The 18523-nt window shown below is 43.0% G+C and overlaps 1 protein-coding gene and 1 long non-coding RNA gene across 6 annotated transcripts in view; one reads left to right on the top strand and one right to left on the bottom strand.

Annotated features, from left to right (window-relative positions):
* The window catches only part of BLNK (B cell linker), a 170403-nt gene that overhangs the window by 55886 nt on the left and 95994 nt on the right, over positions 1-18523 (top strand). The gene's annotated exons all lie outside the window — the stretch shown is intronic.
* The window catches only part of LOC128349033 (uncharacterized), an 83197-nt gene that overhangs the window by 16090 nt on the left and 48584 nt on the right, over positions 1-18523 (bottom strand). The gene's annotated exons all lie outside the window — the stretch shown is intronic.

Genomic DNA, 18523 nt, shown 5'->3' with positions numbered 1-18523 from the left:
ATATGCATTTAATTTTAAGTGGAACAGAATAGAACAAAAGCCCTTGCCAAGCTTGTAAATACATTCAGTGTCTGGTCAAGAAATGTCCAGACTGGCCAGACATAGATATAGAGGCTCTTCTCACTATTAGTGAGAAGAGCCTGGATGGGGTTTGCGGGGAGAGCGGGCTAAGCCCACTCTCCCTGCAGACAAGCAGTCAGTCTGCTCTGGGCGGCCGAACCGGCTGCCCACATGACTGCCGGCTCCATTACGGAGCCGGCGGGGGCTGGGGGAATCGGGTGCTGTGCGGCTCCATAATCGGCTGGTGGCGCAGGGCGTGCTGGAGAGATCCCCGAGCTGGGAGGCTGCTTTTCAGTCTCTCGGTCGGGGGTCTACTTGCGAGTTGCCACGCTGCAGAGCCGCACCGCAGCAACTCACAATTGGAAAGCCCGGGTTAGTGGAGTACTCGCTCCACTATCCTGGGCTTAGGGCAGAGGTACTTTAGCAGGCGACCCTTTTTTGGTTGTATAATCTACATGGAGATCATCGTGTGCCTATTGAATACATGCATTTGGTCATGCATCCCTGCACTGAGATACTAACTAGGCATAGTTTCATAGCATGTGATTCTATCATGTAGTGATCTACGTGCAGATTGTGCATTATTTCCTACCAGAAGTGTTTTCTATGTAGGAAAATGACTAAATTCACTACCATGTGGGTAGTGGGAAACGGTTCTCTCATATGTTCATCTCACCTTTGCATGAAATCCATTTCATATTTTCGAGTCTGTCTCTTAGATGCCTTAGCATTCTTACATCTGTGCAAATTTCTATATTTGAAATTATAGCTGACTTCTAAAATCTTACTTTGCAATCACAAAGAAACTTGTTTTTAGTGTGCACTGCTGCATTCATCCTGATATGGTCACTTCAAAACAAATTAGCATTCTTCTGAGACAATTTTAATTATTAACTGACTCAGTTGGAAAATGTTGGGGGAAACCTTTGTTTGGAAACTAAATGCAGCTAGTTAACTTTTTAACAGGACAAAGTGTTAACGCTATGAAGGGACTGAAGACTGTAGGATTTGTTCCTAGGCACAAATGCATCTGATCCAATAATCTCACCATTAATTCTCAGCATCTAGCAGTCACACATTTTTGAGACTGAAGCGACTGCTAAGGGCCCCATCATCCACTCAGTTGTCTGCTACGTCTCTCCAAACCAAATGAAAAAACCTCTGCCTTCATCTTCACGCATGTGCGGGTTTGTGTCATCTTAGGGGCAGTAGCACAATGAATTTGGGCTGTAGCCTGGGCTGGCAAAGCGGAGGCAAAGGCATAAGGAAAGCATCGTTAGAAGACTGGAGGAGAATAGGATCCACAAGGTCAGAAGTAAAAGAGGGGCATTTCAGAACAAGGTGAATGGGTTCAAAGCACACACACTTGATCTACTGAAATAGGTGGTATTCGGGGCTCATGTGAGGATATTATATGCAGGTGATGGGGCATGCAAAGAGGGACTGGCCCTGATCTCAACTGAGCACTCACTGAGTGCTCTAGAACAAAATAAGAGGGTTGCAATGTTCCGTGTCATAAAAAAGGTCGACACCTAGTCCTGGAGTCATTCAAGCAGAAAGCAGATAGCCCTCCACTACAGTGGGCTGCAGCCAGCCTGGGCTGTCATTTGAGAGGTGGGTGGGACGGTGGAAGGATCCCCACCACAACCACTGCCGCCACAATCCCGCCACGCAGAGGCTTGATTCTTCAAGGTATAGACCTCCCCCCCCGCCCACCACAGCCCTATACTTATAAAGGGGAATCCTTACCAGATTCCCCTTTACAAGTATACCACCGAGCCATCTCGCAAGGTAGGGGCTTGGCTCAACTCACCCTCGGACCTGCTCCCCCCAGTTTGGCTTGAGGGCAAGCCTTCAAGTCAAGCCGGCTCGAGTATGAACCGGTTCAATTTTGAACTGGTTCGCACATCGCTATTTGACTACAACTCTCATCATTCCTGACTATTGACCACTGTGACTGGGGATGGGAGTTGTTGTCCAACAACAGCTAAAGGGTCAAACTGTGCACCTCTGCCTTTATTGTATACATGTTCCCAGAGTTCCCTGCAATGTCCATTCTTTCCCTTATTGTTAACCATCCAAAGACGAAAGTTTGGGGCGGTGTACAAATTTGATAGAAAGAAAGAAAGAAAGAAAGAAAGAAAGAAAGAAAGAAAGAACGGTAAAGTTTGTTTCAGGCAGTGCATCATAATGGCCGCATTCGCACATAACACAAAATGAGAGGTAAACAGGGCAGAGGTTGGAACTCCATTACATCCCAAACCGTGCAGCCACAATTTGAGGTGAAAGCAACATGCGGTTTGCCTCGCCAAACTCCAGTTTGAACCTTCAGTCTGTAGTAAGTTTTGCAGCTTTAACCTGAGATTCGGCAGTGGCATTATTATGTCTGAACACAGACAATGCCATAAGCACAGTTTTGTGCTACTTTTGGAACCATAATAATAGAGAGGAAGGCCCAGACCAACCCAGAAACATGATAGCTTTATGCACACCACAGCTCTCAATGGCCACCTCTCCGCGAAAGGAACCCGCCATGGCAGTGATGCCATGGTCCCGCATTCTGAGTATTTAAAGAGATAATAGCCTTTTGAGTTTTGCTGGCTTTCTGCTGCTTTCAAGGGGAACTGGGTGTCTCCTTATAAAAACAGGAGAGTAAGAGGGGGATGGTGAAAATTGGGGAGGCAGTCCCACCCGCCATTGCACATGTTGCACCATTTAACCCATACTGGTTGCCGTCTGTGCAGAAACACTGGTGCGCACAACACACCGCTGCACAGAACAAAACACTGAACCCCTACAGGACCCCCTCTTTTGGATCACTGCACTCCCAGTGAAGTTTGGCATGGGGTCTGTCCTTACACAACTTGTGTTGTCATCATTTACATCCCCAACATTGGCAGCCATTCACTTGAAATTAATTATAGTAAAACCAAGATTCAAGTGTTTGCGAAAAGACCACAGATTTACAAATGGGTACTAAATGGGTACAAGTTGGAACAAGTAAAACAATTTAAGTACCTTAGTGTAATATTTCAGGCCTCTGGCTACAGATCTGCACACAAAGAATAGGTTAGACAAAATGCTAAGAAAAGCACACAGGCAATTCAATCTTATTACTACTCCAGGGGTGCCCATTTTATCCCTGCGGCTATTAAACTCTCTGAGGCCAAAGTCCATGCACAGCTCTTGTATGGAGTGAAGCTGGGCATATACCCTAATTTCTCTAAATTAGAAGCGGTTCAGTCTGATTTCCTGAAGAATATATTTCAGGTTCCCAGCTGTGTTCCTAGGGCAGCTCTACAGATGGAAGCAGAGTTGCTCAAAGCAGAGGCTAGGGCTTGGATTATTATTTTTGAATTCTGTCTTAAGCTGATTTTCCATCCCATTGTTTTAGCTCCATTGGTGCTATAGGACATATATCACTCAAGGTGGGGAAAGGGGGTGGAGGAAAGGCTATATTATTACCATTTTCCTCCCACCGCACTGCTAACCCTGGGTTATAAAAATGCCAGACTCAAAATAAGGGAAAGAATTTATGATATGGAGCAGCAAATTGATCAGGGCTCCATTCCGGTTGGTGTCTTTTGGGGCAATCAAATTCTGAGCTTTACCCCCGCCAACTATTTAAACCAGCTAACAGTCCCAAAGTACCGCAGAGCTCTGACATTGGCCCGATGTAACGCCTTGTGCACAGCTGTGTTGGAAGGGAGATATCAAAGAATTCTATATGGAGAGTGTATTTGCCCTTGTGGCTCTGGTGAGATTGAAACGACAGCTTATGTACTCTTGTACTATTACTATTAGTGTACTATATCACTATTACCATGATATTCGGCATAAGCTCATCTCTTCAGATATTAGCTCATATCCAAGCTGTACTGATTCCTTTTACCTAAATTTCCTCTTGGCAGATCAGAATGACTCTAGATCCTATAATGTGGCTATGTTCTGCCTTATAGCTAGCAACATTCATTTAGAGCTCATTAAGAACTAAATATTCTATGAGATTTAACACCGCTCTGTATTAATTACATAATTTTGCTGTCTTGCTACCTTTATACTCAGTGTCATTCTGTTATTAGTCTTGACTAACTTTTATATATAGTTTTATGTTCATAGTTTTAACTTCTAGCTTCTTCTACTTATTATACTAAGTAATTTTATAGAGACTTTTAAAATTATTTTGTAGGAATAGATTGTTTGAACCGTTTTTGTGTAATTTGCTATTGTGCTGGTCAAAGACCGAAATAAAGACTATGCTATGCTATGGCATTAGAAAGGCACCTGCACAAAAGGTGTACCACCAGCTGCAATTCTCATTGTTGAGGTCCCAGGAAAATAGAAGGTGGTGGCCATGGGGTCAGCAAAGGCACTCTTCTGCAGATGCCACACAGATTTGTTGGTGTTAAAAGCAGGGGACACATCTTGGCATTGCTCTGCGATCCCTGTAGCATATTAAAATTAGTTTTGTGCTGTCAAATGGACTCCCAGTTTATGTGAGACAGCTGAATTCCTGCAGGCTGTCAGGAATTTTACATCTGGGAGTAACTGGGCAGGGGTGTTAAAACCATGACAGGGGCGAAGGCCTGCAAAAGAATCACTTGCTGTGGGCACTGGAACATTTGGGGCCTGAAGGGGCAGCAGCTGCCCGTGCAGAGGCAGCAAGGTTCTTTGCGGTCTCTAGGAGATTCAGAGGACTGATTGCGTGCTCCAGGGCAACCATCTAAACAGCCTAGAGACATGTGGTAGCCCTCTCCTCTGCTTCCCACAGGAAGACTGGACAGTAGAAAGAAGGTGGGTGCTGCCAAAATATGACAGCAGCTGGAGGTCTATGGAGGATGTGGACAAATGGGACGCTGAGTGTTTCCGGGAAAGCTTCAGGGTATCTCGGGGGAGCTTTGTCTTTCTGGCAAGCAAGATGGAGCCCATGCTCTGCCGGCAGGGCACAGTTATGTGTCATGTGGTGTCAATACACATGTGGCTCGCCATAACAATTTACAAGCTGGCCTCCAACGTCAACTACCTGCCACTGAGCAACCTGTTTGAGGTTGGCACATCGACTGTCTGCAAGATAAGAAAGGAAGTGGTGAACCTGCTGGTGGACATGCTCCTGGAGGATGTCATCCACACGGGCGATCCACAGGAGGTGATGTCAGGGCTTCAACAGAAGGGGTTCCCAGTCATCCCAGTCAGGGTGTATAGATAGCACACACATGGAAATTTTTGCCCCTCCCCACAACACCACAAGGAGTATTACAGGTGGAAGCAATACTACACCATGACACTGCAAGGTGTAGAAGACTCGATGGGGGGTGGTTCATGGACATCTACACCAGGATGTTGGGCAGAAGCCATGACACTGCAATGTTCTGGACCTCTCCACTTGCCTCAAAGCTACACAACAATACCTGGGTGAACATTTCACCCATGGAGGTGGGTGGGTGATGAGTGAAGCCACTGATATTCAGGGACCAGGAATACAGCCTCCAGGAGGGGATGATCACCTCCTATTGTGCACCCAGAGGTGCAATGGAGAGGAACTTCAGCTTCAGGCACAGCAGCATCAGGATTGTGGTTGAGCAGGCATTTGGGAGGCTGAAGGCCTGGTGGCACACCCTCTACAACCCGCTGGATGTTGAGGAGGATTTGTGCCAAAGGTGATCGTGGCCTGCTGCATTCTGCACAACATATCTGAGTTAAGGGGAGACATTCTGCTGGAGGATCCTATGGACCTGCCTGCACATGCAGAGGGCAAGAGTGGTGGCAGAGGGGTGCCCAGCAGTGATGGTGCTGCTGTGCCAGCGAAACCATGGCCCCATTTCTGAGGACTTCTGGCTGCAGCAAGGAAGTGTGAGCAGTGAGAGCAGGCTTCGCAAGATGCACCTGGGAGCATCTCCCTCCGGCCCACCACCAAGGCAGGCAGGTGCATGGTGTTGGAAGGGCACGCCACACTTGAAAATGGTGATGGTAGCATGGGATCATCACCCACAGCTGCAGCATCAGCAGATTGGAAGACTGGAAACACCTGTCTCCGCCGCACCAATTTAAAGGCTGCCAGTATATTGCTGTTTAATAAAGTTAAAGAAGTCTGAAATAAACCCATGTGTTTATTTCCAAATGCACAGCTTCGCCCTAAGACCTGGCCAGTGGAGGGGAGGGTGATGTGATTTAGGTGGTTGGATGCAGCAGGGGAGAACATATTCCCCATTCCACCCCACCCGTCCACTTGCTGTGTACTGAATGGATGGTGCTGAGGGTCCATGGTGCATGGAGAGTGGAGAGCTTGCTTTTACTGAACCAGGAGGTGTGTTGATCCATGGATTCTTAGGTTCAGAAACCAGAGAGTGCAGAGGGATGGAAAGTTGAATTGAGTTATATGCAACCATGGACCGCAGAATGGCAAACGGGCTTCTCTAGGGCCCCCACCCCTGTGTCACCTGCATCCAGTCAAATGCCATGGGGTTTAAAGAATAAAGCACGCCGCCTCAACAAGTCCCCCACCAAAAAAACAACCCCACATGTGGATGTGCCCCTCTGCAGTCCTGTCTATCAAAGAATTAGGTGCAGTGCTCTGCTGCAGATTAATAGCAAGGAGGACAGTGACAAAGGGGTTAAACTGTCATCAGCCTGACAAAGCTGGCCGGTAAAGACAGAATGAGCTGAGCACGATCAACATGCCCCCTTAGGGATCATGGCCAATGATGGCCTCCTGGACGACATTCTGATGCCCTGCCCTCTGTCCTGCGACTCGAGCGGTACACGGCTGCCTGGGATACGAACAAGGAGGAGGGAGAGGGCAGCCAGCCCTGGATCCAGAGGCTGCCGGACCAGGGTTGGACGAATGTCTGTGATGCAATTCACAGTTAGAAAAATTAACCGCGGGTCTGGCAACCTCCAATTTCATTTTACATGCGGCCAACATTTTCTGATATCTTCCCCAATGTGCCCTACAAAAAGCCTGGATGTTCAAAGAAGTGGATGGAAGTGCAGGCATCTCATGCCACAGGTTTCTTTGTATCACAGGAACATTAAAACCAGAATGATGAGACGTATGGATTCCTATGGGAGGACAGTTTACAGGTCACACCACTCATGAAAGTTCCACTCTGGAGATTACGGGGAAACAAAGAAACAGGAAGTACAAGACAGGTGCACTTCCTGCTCCCCCTCTATCTTTGAACATTGAAAGCTGCTTCATAACCAGGTCTACACATACAACAGAATGAACAGAGTGGACCATGCCACTTCAAATTGCATAGAGGGAATACCATTTCTGAATGTTCCTCTATGTAAAGAATGTCTTGCAAGTAAAAAGCTCGCATATCAGGGTTATAGCCCAGTCCTCTCAGTGCTATGCTAGTTGTCTACTTGCATGGTTTTTGTTTTTTTAATGGAAGGAAGTATTTAAGAAATGTTGTCTCCCACCTGCAGTCTGACAAGCCACCTAATGGTGCAGCGGGGAAATGACTTGACTAGCAAGCCAGAGGTTGCCAGTTCGAATCCCCACTAGTATGTTTCCCAGACTATGGGAAACACCTATATCGGGCAGCAGCGATATAGGAAGATGCTGAAAGGCATCATCTCATACTGCGTGGGAGATGGCAATGGTAAACCCCTCCTGTATTCTACCAAAGACAACCACAGGGCTCTGTGGTCACCAGGAATTGACACCGACCCGACTGCACACTTTACCTTTACCTTTAGCATTGTTCTAGTGCTGTATTTGGAAATACAGACTAAGAAAAGTGACGGTTATGTAGTGCATGTTAGAATCATAGAAGTCTAGAGTTGGAAGGGACCCTGGAAGCCTTCTAGCCTAACCCCTGTTAAGTGCAAGAAATAGCTGGAGCATCCCTAACAAACTGACCACCCACTGTTTGAAAACCTCCAGCGAAGAACAGCCAACTACTGCATGAGGCAGACTGTTCCACTGCCCAACAGTTCTTACAGTTCAGAAATTATTTCTAATGTCTGGTATAAATCTGCTAATTGTTTACTTAGAAACCAACCTTACTACGTTCAATTACTCTTACTCCTCAAGTAAGTGTGCAGCCTTTATCAGTTACTGAAGGGTAGATACATTTTTTTGGTTCAGCAAATCAATTGTTAAATTGATTCTGTGAGTGTTTCAACACATCTCACATAAAAACGAACCTAAAATGCTCACGTGAATCAGCTCTAAAGTCACAAAATACCAATCAAGACCGTTACATGAAAACACCCTCCAAAGGTTTGGTGGTCAGGAAATTCGTACTCAAGCACCCTCTCAAGTTCCATGTGCCTAGGAACATTGGCCTTAAGTAAGCAGAGCACAATGGAAAATAACATCTCTGCAAACAACATCTGATTCACAAGCCCAGAACTGTCTACACAGTTCTGGGCACACATCTTCAACACAGAGACTGCACCATAATTATATCTCCTCCTCTAGATTGATTTCCAAATTATAGACACAAAGCAGTCAATTATGTATAAGATTCACAACAGGTTTTTTGCCGCATACAAGTGGTACATTCCAGTCTCCCTTGCAGTACTCATTATATAGGAAAGGACATGTTATGTCTAGAAAGGTTAGGCTGAATAGAGATACTTCAATACTCATATGTGTGTTTTAAAATGTTGCACATACTATGTATCAATAAGTATGCTAAACCTTTCTGATGTATCTTGATATTTGTATTCTTGATTGTTGTTGTTGTTTCTGGCATAATGCTCTATAGCAGGTAAGCTAGTCAATTCCTAGTGGACCTGCAGCCATGAGAAATAATACCCTCAGATTCTCTTAATGGCCCTTTTAAGAACACATCGCTTTTGATGTTTTAGTCTGTGTATTTACAGTTTCTAAATAGGATGAGCTCGTGTTCGTTGTCACCTTAAGTGGCGGAGTGGGGAAATGCTGGACTAACAAGTCGAAGGTTGCTGGTTTGAATCCCCGCTGCTACTATATCACACAGCAGCAATATAGGAAGATGCTTAAAGGCATCATCTCATACTGTGCGGGGAGGAGGCGGTCGTCAACCCCTCCTGTATTCTACCAAAGAAAGCCAAGGGCTCTGTGGGCGCCAGGAGTCGAAATCGACTTGATGGCACACTTTACCTTTACCTTGTTGGTTAACTAGGAATTATACTAATAATAGTTTTAAAAGTCTAGATCAAGAAAATTATATTTAAAAATCTAGAATCATTGATAAAGCCTACATTTATGTAAATGCATTTTCCCCATTATAAATATTTGGGGGAACATAATGCATTTAGAGATGAAGACAGTTAAAAATAAAAAGTATATGTATGGAATTAATGTGAGTTGAACAGAAAATGTGCAGAAAGATCAGCCATTGTGCATACTGACCAGGCATCATGGAGAAAGAGAACGTAGTAGAAGGAAGAACAGGGGATTGTGGACATTGTCCAACCAATAACATGCATAAACTCCAACTGATGCTGAAAGATGAGAATGCTTCACACATTGACTGACTGGATATGCAAGTGAATAATATGCAAAGTGACAAGACAATGTATGAAAACCCCTGTTTATGCTGTGCACATTTTCCAACATCATTTGAAGAAATATCCTCTGTTTATGCTCTCCTTTGTGCATGTTCTCCATGATGTCTATTGAATGCACACATAATCGCTGGTGTTCATCCCATTTTCCATTCAGTTCATGTTAACCATAACATCTATTTATTTTTACAAAATGCTACATGCCGTCATGCTGGAGAGAGAAAAGAATGTGTGCATCAAAGAACAAACATTCCAAATTCAGAAGACCCACCTCCTTCAAGAAGGATACTCAAATGTTCCATTCAAAGCGGGGTGGGTTTCTATGGTGTTGCATATCTGATGCTTTTTCCTACTTATCCCTACATATTCTCAGTTAGCATAATTTAGCAGGTCATTTATTTGCCTCATCTGAACTGCATTTCTCTCTCTCTCTCTCTCTCTCTCTCTCTCTCTCTCTCTCTCTCTGCATTCATTCATTCATTCATTTGATTATTCATGTTTTAAATGAATTAATTTGTAGACTTCCCCAAACTTCCATTTCTGGGCATTTTATCTAAGCAAGAGATAAAATACCACAGATGGGCTGCTGTCATATTTGCAAGTCAGTACCCCCTTTTCAAACAGTCTGCTCTGTAAACTAGAAAGTGCTGCACCTGGACGTCAGAAGTGAGAAGCAGCTTCTGCTGCACCCAAGCATGAAGAATTGTACAATTATATCTCATTTCAACTAAGCTCTGTAAATGTGGTTGCACAAATTCTTTAACAGGAAACTGTCAGAGAACAGATGCCTCCACTAATCTACAGCCACGCTTTCACATTTAGAAGCTGAAGTTATTTCCGCATATTATGTTATCATTATATACCAGGCCAAAGTTCCTGTCCTCGAAGTGGATACCAAAAGCCTGCTCATGTCTGCCTCCATGTCACCAGAACCCATGACACTTTGCACAGGAAGTGTGATGAGAACCAACCTACCTACGCATTTCCTTTCACTTCTCTGCCTCTCAATGGCAACGAAAGAGAAGGACAAAACTTGCATGGTCAGGCAATTAAGGAGCCCAGGGTTTCTAATCAGGGGAATTCTGATCCTTCTTCTTGGAAGAATGAACTAGGAAGTGACAGGGAAAGTGATATAAATGAGCATCGTCCTATGGAGAAGCCAGTTTCTTTCGCTGTTTTAAATATTGTTTACTCAACAAGATTTTTGTAGCATCATAAAAGATTACAAAGCTTCACCAACTGGTCCTATTTATCACGAACCATTAAAGAAACAAACTATCATATGCACCTCTTCTGTTTTCTCTCTAAAAAGGCTGGAAATGAGGGGTTGCAGAAATTATCTACACAAACAGCTGAGAAGAGAGGATGACTGAGGAAGGGGAATTGAATCACAATCAGAGGAGCCATCATTTATTAACAAGAAATGAAGCTTCTCAGTCAGAGAATTCATCATTTATTAACACTAGTCTTTAAAGAAAAGGAGGGGAAGAATTGACTTGGCAGCATCATGGGAGAGGAAGAATGGGCTTCCTACTCAACGTCCAATTTTTTCCATAATCTGAAATACTTAGGGACCTACCTTAAATCACTTTGACATTTTCCCTCAACAAAAAAGTGACTTTGTAAAATACTCTTTTTTCCTACAATTTCAAACTATGCTAATGACACTTTAAAAGTACTATTGGTTGTTTTTTTGGTTTTTGTTGTGTTTAAAAAAAAACACACAACCAGAAACCACAGCATAGCCCAAAATTATTGCTGCTGTCATTTCTTCTTCTTAAGTGAAAAAGAAAGTATGTCTATGATCCCACATGGCATGTTTTCCCCCATCCGGTTGTTGTTCATAGCATTCTCAAATTAATTCCACTTATTTGGATATACTGATGTTTAATTAGAAATTTATTAATGAATTAGCACACTTAACAGTGCATGTTTATTCAGAAGTAGGTCTCACATTAGCTCTTTTCAGAGATTGAGGCTGTTCACACGAGTAGCCCTACCCAGGCTTGGCAGCATCATGACTTGGCAGCATCATGGGAGAGGAAGAATGGGCTTCCTACTCAACGTCCAATTTTCTCCATAACCTGAAATACTTAGGGACCTACCTTAAATCACTTTGACATTTTTCCTCAACAAAAAAATGACTTTGTAAAATACTCTTTTTTCTTGTGTTAATAAATGATGGATTCTCTGACTGAAAAGCATCATTTCTTGTTAATAAATGATAGATCCTCTGCTGGTGTGGAGCATCAGGATCACACTCAGTCCTGGTGCTGCCCCACCAAGTAGCCTGAGGTTTCCCCCCAGGTTATTACTGAGGTAGAAGGGCACATGTGTGCCCCCTTCTACCTCGGTACATGTTTGTTTATGAGCAGCCACAGAGCTGGGAACCTAGAGCAGGGATTCTCAACTTTGGGCCCCCAGATGTTATTGGACTTCAACTCCCATAATCGTTATTTCTACTTTACTGTCAGTTGCTGAAGCTGATAAGGTGGTAGAAATATGAGAAGAAAGCAAAATAAACGAGCTATAAAGTTGAATAAGCAACTTGAGGAGAGACCCTCAGCTTGGGAATTCCTGGGAGAAGAGGAGTTAACATCTCAAGTAAACCAAACATTTCAAGTGGAGAAGGATATATTTTCTGAGCAACCACGACAGTTGCAGCAACCTCAGAATGAAAGTAGGTTGAATTGCAGAGCCACTGAGGATATTCACGAGGATACTCATGCTTCTGATAAATTAGGTGTTGGAATGAGAAGCAGCTTGGTGGGGAGTTGTTTTGAATCCAAGTGTGAAGGCTACAAATCTTACAAACCGGCTAGTAATCGAAGTGAAGCGAATGAGCTTTCTTTGTTATTCTTGAATGACTCAGCTGATCTATCTCCCCCTATTCCTAGGAAAACATCCTTATCTGATTCTGGTGAGGATTCTTCCTCAAACCTGGCTTTATTAGTGCTGGAAACTTTAAAATATCTTTTCCAGCGCTTTTCTAAAGTCTCAGAACAGATGGATCAGCTGGCTTTGGAATTGAAGAAAGTATCTAAGTCTGTTTTGAATGATAAATTTAGGGCTCCTATAGTAACAAGTCTGAAGGAGGACCACCAGCCTGATGATGTTGGCGTGCAGACGGAATTCCAGCCCTCACTTACAGATCAAATACCACTGTATGGAGGTTCCAGTATCCGTGGAGGGGTCCCCTCTTTGAGTCATCCTGGACATCATAGTTATGGGGAGAATGTTAGAACTTTTCGGTTAGTATATCAACCCAAACAACTTATCTTCGATATTAGTTTAAATTCAACCAACCGTCAGAGGTGGTACTCAAAAGTGCAAATTTGTAGGTCTCTTGCTCACATTTTGGCTTTTCCTGTACAAGCCATTGACGTTTTTAGAGCTAAGACCTCTCAAAGCTCATATGCTCAAACTTTTGCTTACATTTGATCATACTTTGATCCCGCAATCACTGATAAGAATGAGGAGTCGTTTGGCTATATGGGAAAATTTCCCCACGAAGGTCTTTTGTGGATACGAATGTGAATCAGTTTGTGGATACGAATGTGAATCAGATGAACTCTCCTAATGAGGCTGTGAATCCCAGTTTGCTAGGGCAGAATCTTAGGTGGAAAGAGAATTTCCAGAAGGGAGTTCAAGAGAGACACCCCTCTTCTGTGATGCAGAATTCTCTTCAGGGCTTTCGGCCTGGAGACTCTGTTTTGGATGTCCATGTTTCGTTAGTTCGATTCCCCCGCCTTCTGGTGAACACAAAGATTTCTCTTTTACAACAATTTTGGAAGTTGGAAAACTGTCAGATGATTTTAATTTCTTGCAGATTTTGGAGGATGAGGAGTTTCCTGAACCAGAAGATCTGAGTGGTCCAAACTTTAAGGATCCTTTGTTGACCTCTAGGTCTCAGAACTTTTGTTCTCCTTCTATCCCTTCTAATTCTAGCTTGTTGGGATCCCTGGCTGAGGAAAGTATTTTTGAAATAAACAATGGATCCCTTCTCAAGGATGGCCTCTGGACTAATATTAGGAAACTAACCTCTTTTGAGACTATTTTAGCAGAAAATCACAAGCACAGAAAGAAGGTGCCTCAGGAGGTTAATGGGAGACCTGTATTGTTGGAGAAGGCTCCTCCTGCTGCTTCTTGTGAGAGGAATCAATTAAATAACTTGCCTACTTTAGACTCCCATCATCTTAGACAGACCAAAATCTCCAATTTCTTTTTCCCCTCTGCAAATGTAAGTGGAGTTTCGGATAAGCTGGTGAAATCTCCTGTGCAGAAGTGACATCTTCTGCTAGGTTCTCTTAAGCGGGGATTTTACAATCCAAATGTTGATTCTGTCTCATTTGATGGTGGAGTGTCCAGTCTTGCAACAATGAATCCCCCGCTGGCTACATCTAGGCTAGGAAGCGGCTCTGGATCTCTACCTATAGAGACTTCATCTGATTTACATTCCTGTGTTGAATTGGAGGACTATAATGTAAATTGTAGGCAATCTGACTGGAAAATCCTTAGTTGGAACATAGCTGGGTGGGCTGGGAAAAGGTCTGATATGGAGTTTATCACCTTCTTGCAACAATGGGACATTTTAACATTTCAAGAGACTTGGTCCAAAGAAGACTTGAATATTAGTGGCTATATTGTTCATGCATTGAAAGCCCATTCATATAACAACAGGGGAAGGTCTAAGGCAGGTTTGGCTTGTTGTGTATCACTAGCCCTTAATGTCAAATCTATTTGTTTGCCTGATCTTCCTCCATATGCTATGACTATTCTGCTTAAAGCTTTAAGTGGGATATATTGCTGTTCAATGTATATATCCCTCCAGGTTTAACCTCCAGTTTATCCAATAATATCTGGCAACAATTAGATTTATATATAATGGAAGCAATACTAAAGTATCCACATGCTGCGGTCATCCTTATGGGTGATTTCAATTCTAGATGCGATACAGATGACAGCGCCTTAATGGCTTCTCATTTATGGAACTGGGGGGATTGTATTGAGGGATCTCCTGTACCAAATCGGCAATCAAAAGATCAAGTTATCAATAGGTCTGGAATTCAACTGATCCACTTAGCTAGAATATTTGAGCTGGTATTATTAAATGGTACTATTTCGCCAGATATTCCAGGTGAATATACATTCATTTCTTCGCGGGGGATTAGTGTAGTCGACTTTGTTATGGTTTTCCGCTCCCTGCTCCCCCAGGTTACATCTTTTGAGGTGGGCGAGCAAACTTTTAGTGATCATCTCTCGATGCTCACCTGTTTAGATCTACCTCGGGTGAGGGGGGACACCCCTTTCCCTTGTTTGTTTGAGCAAAGATCAGCTAAGTTGGGTTGTAAAATCAAGTGGTCAAAGGAAGTTGAAAATGAGCTGAATACCTTATATGATTCCCCCGAGGGAAGTAATTTGTATAATTTAATTGTATTAGAGCAACCAAGTCCACAAGCAATTATTGCATATGAGGACCTAGAAGGTATGTTGTCTCAAAAGATTTCACTCTTTAGCTATCCACATTCTCTTTGTGTGTATAATGGAAAACAACCTAATAACTGGTTTGACTCACATTGCAGGAGGCTGCACGATCAGTTGAAAGGCATATATAGAGATTATAGATTGAGTTCAGATCACAACCTTCCACCAAAATATTTTTTGATAAAGAAGGCCTATAAAAGGAGCCTTAGATTTGCCAAGACTCAGGCGTTAAAAAACACCTGGGACAAGCTAATATTGGCTACAAACCAAAAAGACAGCCGTGCTTTTTGGAAAATTGTTTCGGTGGCAAACCATTCTAATATGTTATGCAGGATTCCAGCTAGAACATGGGAATCCCACTTTTATGCTCTCTATAATGATGCTCAACCCATGCAACTCTCTGTGCCACCTTCATTTGAGGTGTTACCCTTATGGCCTCCGGTTATGTCAGGTGAAATAGATTATTTACTTAGCCATCTCAAAACTGGTAAAGCTCCTGGTCCTGATGCTATTCTTCCAGAGGTTTTGATAGCCAATGTGGATTGGTGGATCCCAGTCTTAGCTAATTTGTTTACTTCAATAAACAGTACAGATATCTTCCCTGCTAAGTGGAGAATAGCAATAGTGGTCCCGGTCTTCAAACGGGGTTCCCATCTTGACCCGTCTAACTATAGGCCCATTAGCCTGCTTTCGGTAGTCAGCAAAGTATATGCCCTTTATTTGTTATCTAAACTTGAACCATGGATTTCTGATCAGCAGATCCTAGGGACTGAACAGGCAGGCTTCAGAGCGGGTCGCTGCACACTTGACCACTGTATGATTCTGAACCATCTTGCATGTAAATATTCTAGTGCTCGCAAAGGTAGACTTTTCACAGCTTTTAAGGATTTAAAAGCTGTGTTCGATCTAATTCCTAGGGAATTATTGTGGTCCAAGCTTGGGAAATCCTCGATGGACAAAAGATTGTTGTTCCTGATTATGCAGCTCCATGTCAATTCTTCTGTCCGAGTCAGATATGCTCCCAATGGGGCTCTAACTGATTCAATCCCCGCCACTCGTGGGGTCAGGCAGGGTTGTGTTCTGGCCCCTTCAATGTTTAATCTTTTTATCAGTGATTTAGTGCAGTGTTTAGAAATGGTAGATTAACACGCCATGAAAGTGGCTGACATTTGTGTGCCAGTGTTGCTATATGCGGATGATGAGATGTTATTGTCCCAGACCCATCTTGGTCTCCTTAGATTGCTGGCAGCCAGAGGCGTATCTAGGGAAAATAGCACCTAGGGCAAACACTGAAATTGCGCCCCCTGTCCAAGCATCTGACACCCATCTTTCAGATAACTTTACCATAATATCAGCTCAAAAATAAAATTCAGGCTCGTTAATCTTTTAATATTTCAAAAACTAGTTTAGCAGTGGACTTAGCCAGATCAAAAAATGCTGGAAAACTACAAATTTCAGTATGCTGGGGCTCATGAAATACCCAAATACTATGTGGAGGTGTACTTGGAAAACTAAACAGAAGTGCCTGTCTGATTCTCTACTATGTATTGTAGCATCACCATTACATAAGTTTTAAAAATCAATGGAGAATTTGACTTTTCCCAGATACTCGGTAAATAATTAAAGGATATGCAGAGTAAACTGTGTCACTGCTTGGAATCCAGTCTTTCAGAAAGACAGTTAAAATGAGAGAAAGAGAGCAAAAAACTCCCAGTGGGCCTTAATATTAAGGATTTCACACTGATTCAAAGACAAATTCACCATTAATAGCCATATTAGCAAGACATCACATTTAACTCACTTATCACAAGAAGCAAAGTAAGAGCAAATGAATACAATCCTAGCTCATAAGCATCAGCTCGGTATTCACAAGCACTGATTCTCTGTACATAGTGCCAATCTGAATATGTGTACAGTGACATATTATATATTATTATTATTTTACCTGTAGCCCCTTCGGGGGGCTTCCTAAAGGCTGGGGGGTTTGCAAAGGTTCCTCCTCCCCCCACTGGCCTCTAGGGCCTCGCAGGGACCATTTGAGCATGTGCAGTGGCCATTAAAAAAAAAAAATTTTTTAATGGCCACTGAAAACAAAATGGCCACCGCGCATGCTCAAATGGCCTCTGAAAGGCCTGGCATAACCTAGGGCCTCACAGAGGCCATCTGAGCATGCATGGTGGCCTTTTTTTTTTTTTTGGCAGCCATTTAAAAAAAAATTAATTTTACAAAATGGCACCCCCCTTCAGGTGGTGCCCAGGGCACGTGCCCTGCCTGCCCTACCCCTAGATACGCCCCTGCTGGCAGCCTTTGCCCATTATTGTAATGACAATAACTTATCTATTAACGATGAGAAATCTAAGGTCCTGGTTTTCACTAAAGCTAGGAAACTTTATCAATGGGTGGTAAATAAGGAAAATATCAAGCAGGTTTATAAATTTAAATACCTTGGTATACATTTCCAATATAGTCTTAACTGGAAATCTCAAAGATTGTATTCTATCTCTATTGCTTGTAAAACTCTCAACGCTCTTCTGCGATTCTACTACTCCAAATGAGGCCAGTATAAACCTATGGCTCTCCAAGTTTTTCGAGCAAAGATTGTAGCTCAATTACTTTATGGCGTCCCACTTTGGATTCAGGGAGTAACATCAGAGATGGAAACGGTTCAATCATTATTCCTTAGGGCTATCTTTGGGGTACCCAGATGTGTACCTTATTCAGCATTATGTTTGGAATCTGGATCCCTTACTATTTTTTTTAAAGCATGGGAACTTACTTTCACCAGATGGATTAAACTTTGCTTGGATATTCAGGAGCCCTCCTATTTTTTGTTTCTATGGAGAGATTCCTTTCCTAGCCCTTGGCTGTCATATGTCAACAACAAAATATTGCAAATGGGTCTATCTTCTTCTGAAATTTTACTCATGGGAAATGAGAAGGTGAAGGTTACACTTATACAATGCCTTCATGACATTGAGCACCAGAATCTTGTTTCTAGGGGAAATAGGACCTGCTCTCCTCTATTTTTTGGTATCATGCCCCCTTCGGGGAATAGAGGTGTTAAATATTTAGCTTCCCTACACTATTTAAAGTTTAGGATAGCTTTCACTAGGGCCCGTATGAATGTGCTGCCTTCAGCCCTTTTGGAAAAAAGATTTAATAAGGGATCGTCAGATTTTGGCCTATGCCCTTGTGGTGCAGGCCTCCCTGAGACAGTTTCTCATGTGCTGTTATATTGCTCCCTTCATTCTGATACTAGGAAAGAACTCATATTCCCCCTGTTAGAGCAATTCCCAGGAAGAGCTGACTCCTTTTATTTGAATTTTTGTCTTGAGGAGGTGGTGGCGAAATTCTTTTATGTCGCTATTAGACTAAGATCTTGTTTAAGATCTAATTCTTAGGAGCTATTGTTTTGTCCTGATTATTATGTATTATATTACTCCTGGCTTTAATCTTGTTTTAATCTTTGTATGTT

The sequence above is a fragment of the Hemicordylus capensis genome, chromosome 3, assembly GCF_027244095.1.
Source record: "Hemicordylus capensis ecotype Gifberg chromosome 3, rHemCap1.1.pri, whole genome shotgun sequence".
Taxonomy (NCBI): Eukaryota; Metazoa; Chordata; class Lepidosauria; order Squamata; family Cordylidae; genus Hemicordylus; species Hemicordylus capensis.
The sequence above is the reverse complement of the archived record's forward strand: the minus strand, read 5'-3'. Positions and strand labels throughout refer to the sequence as shown.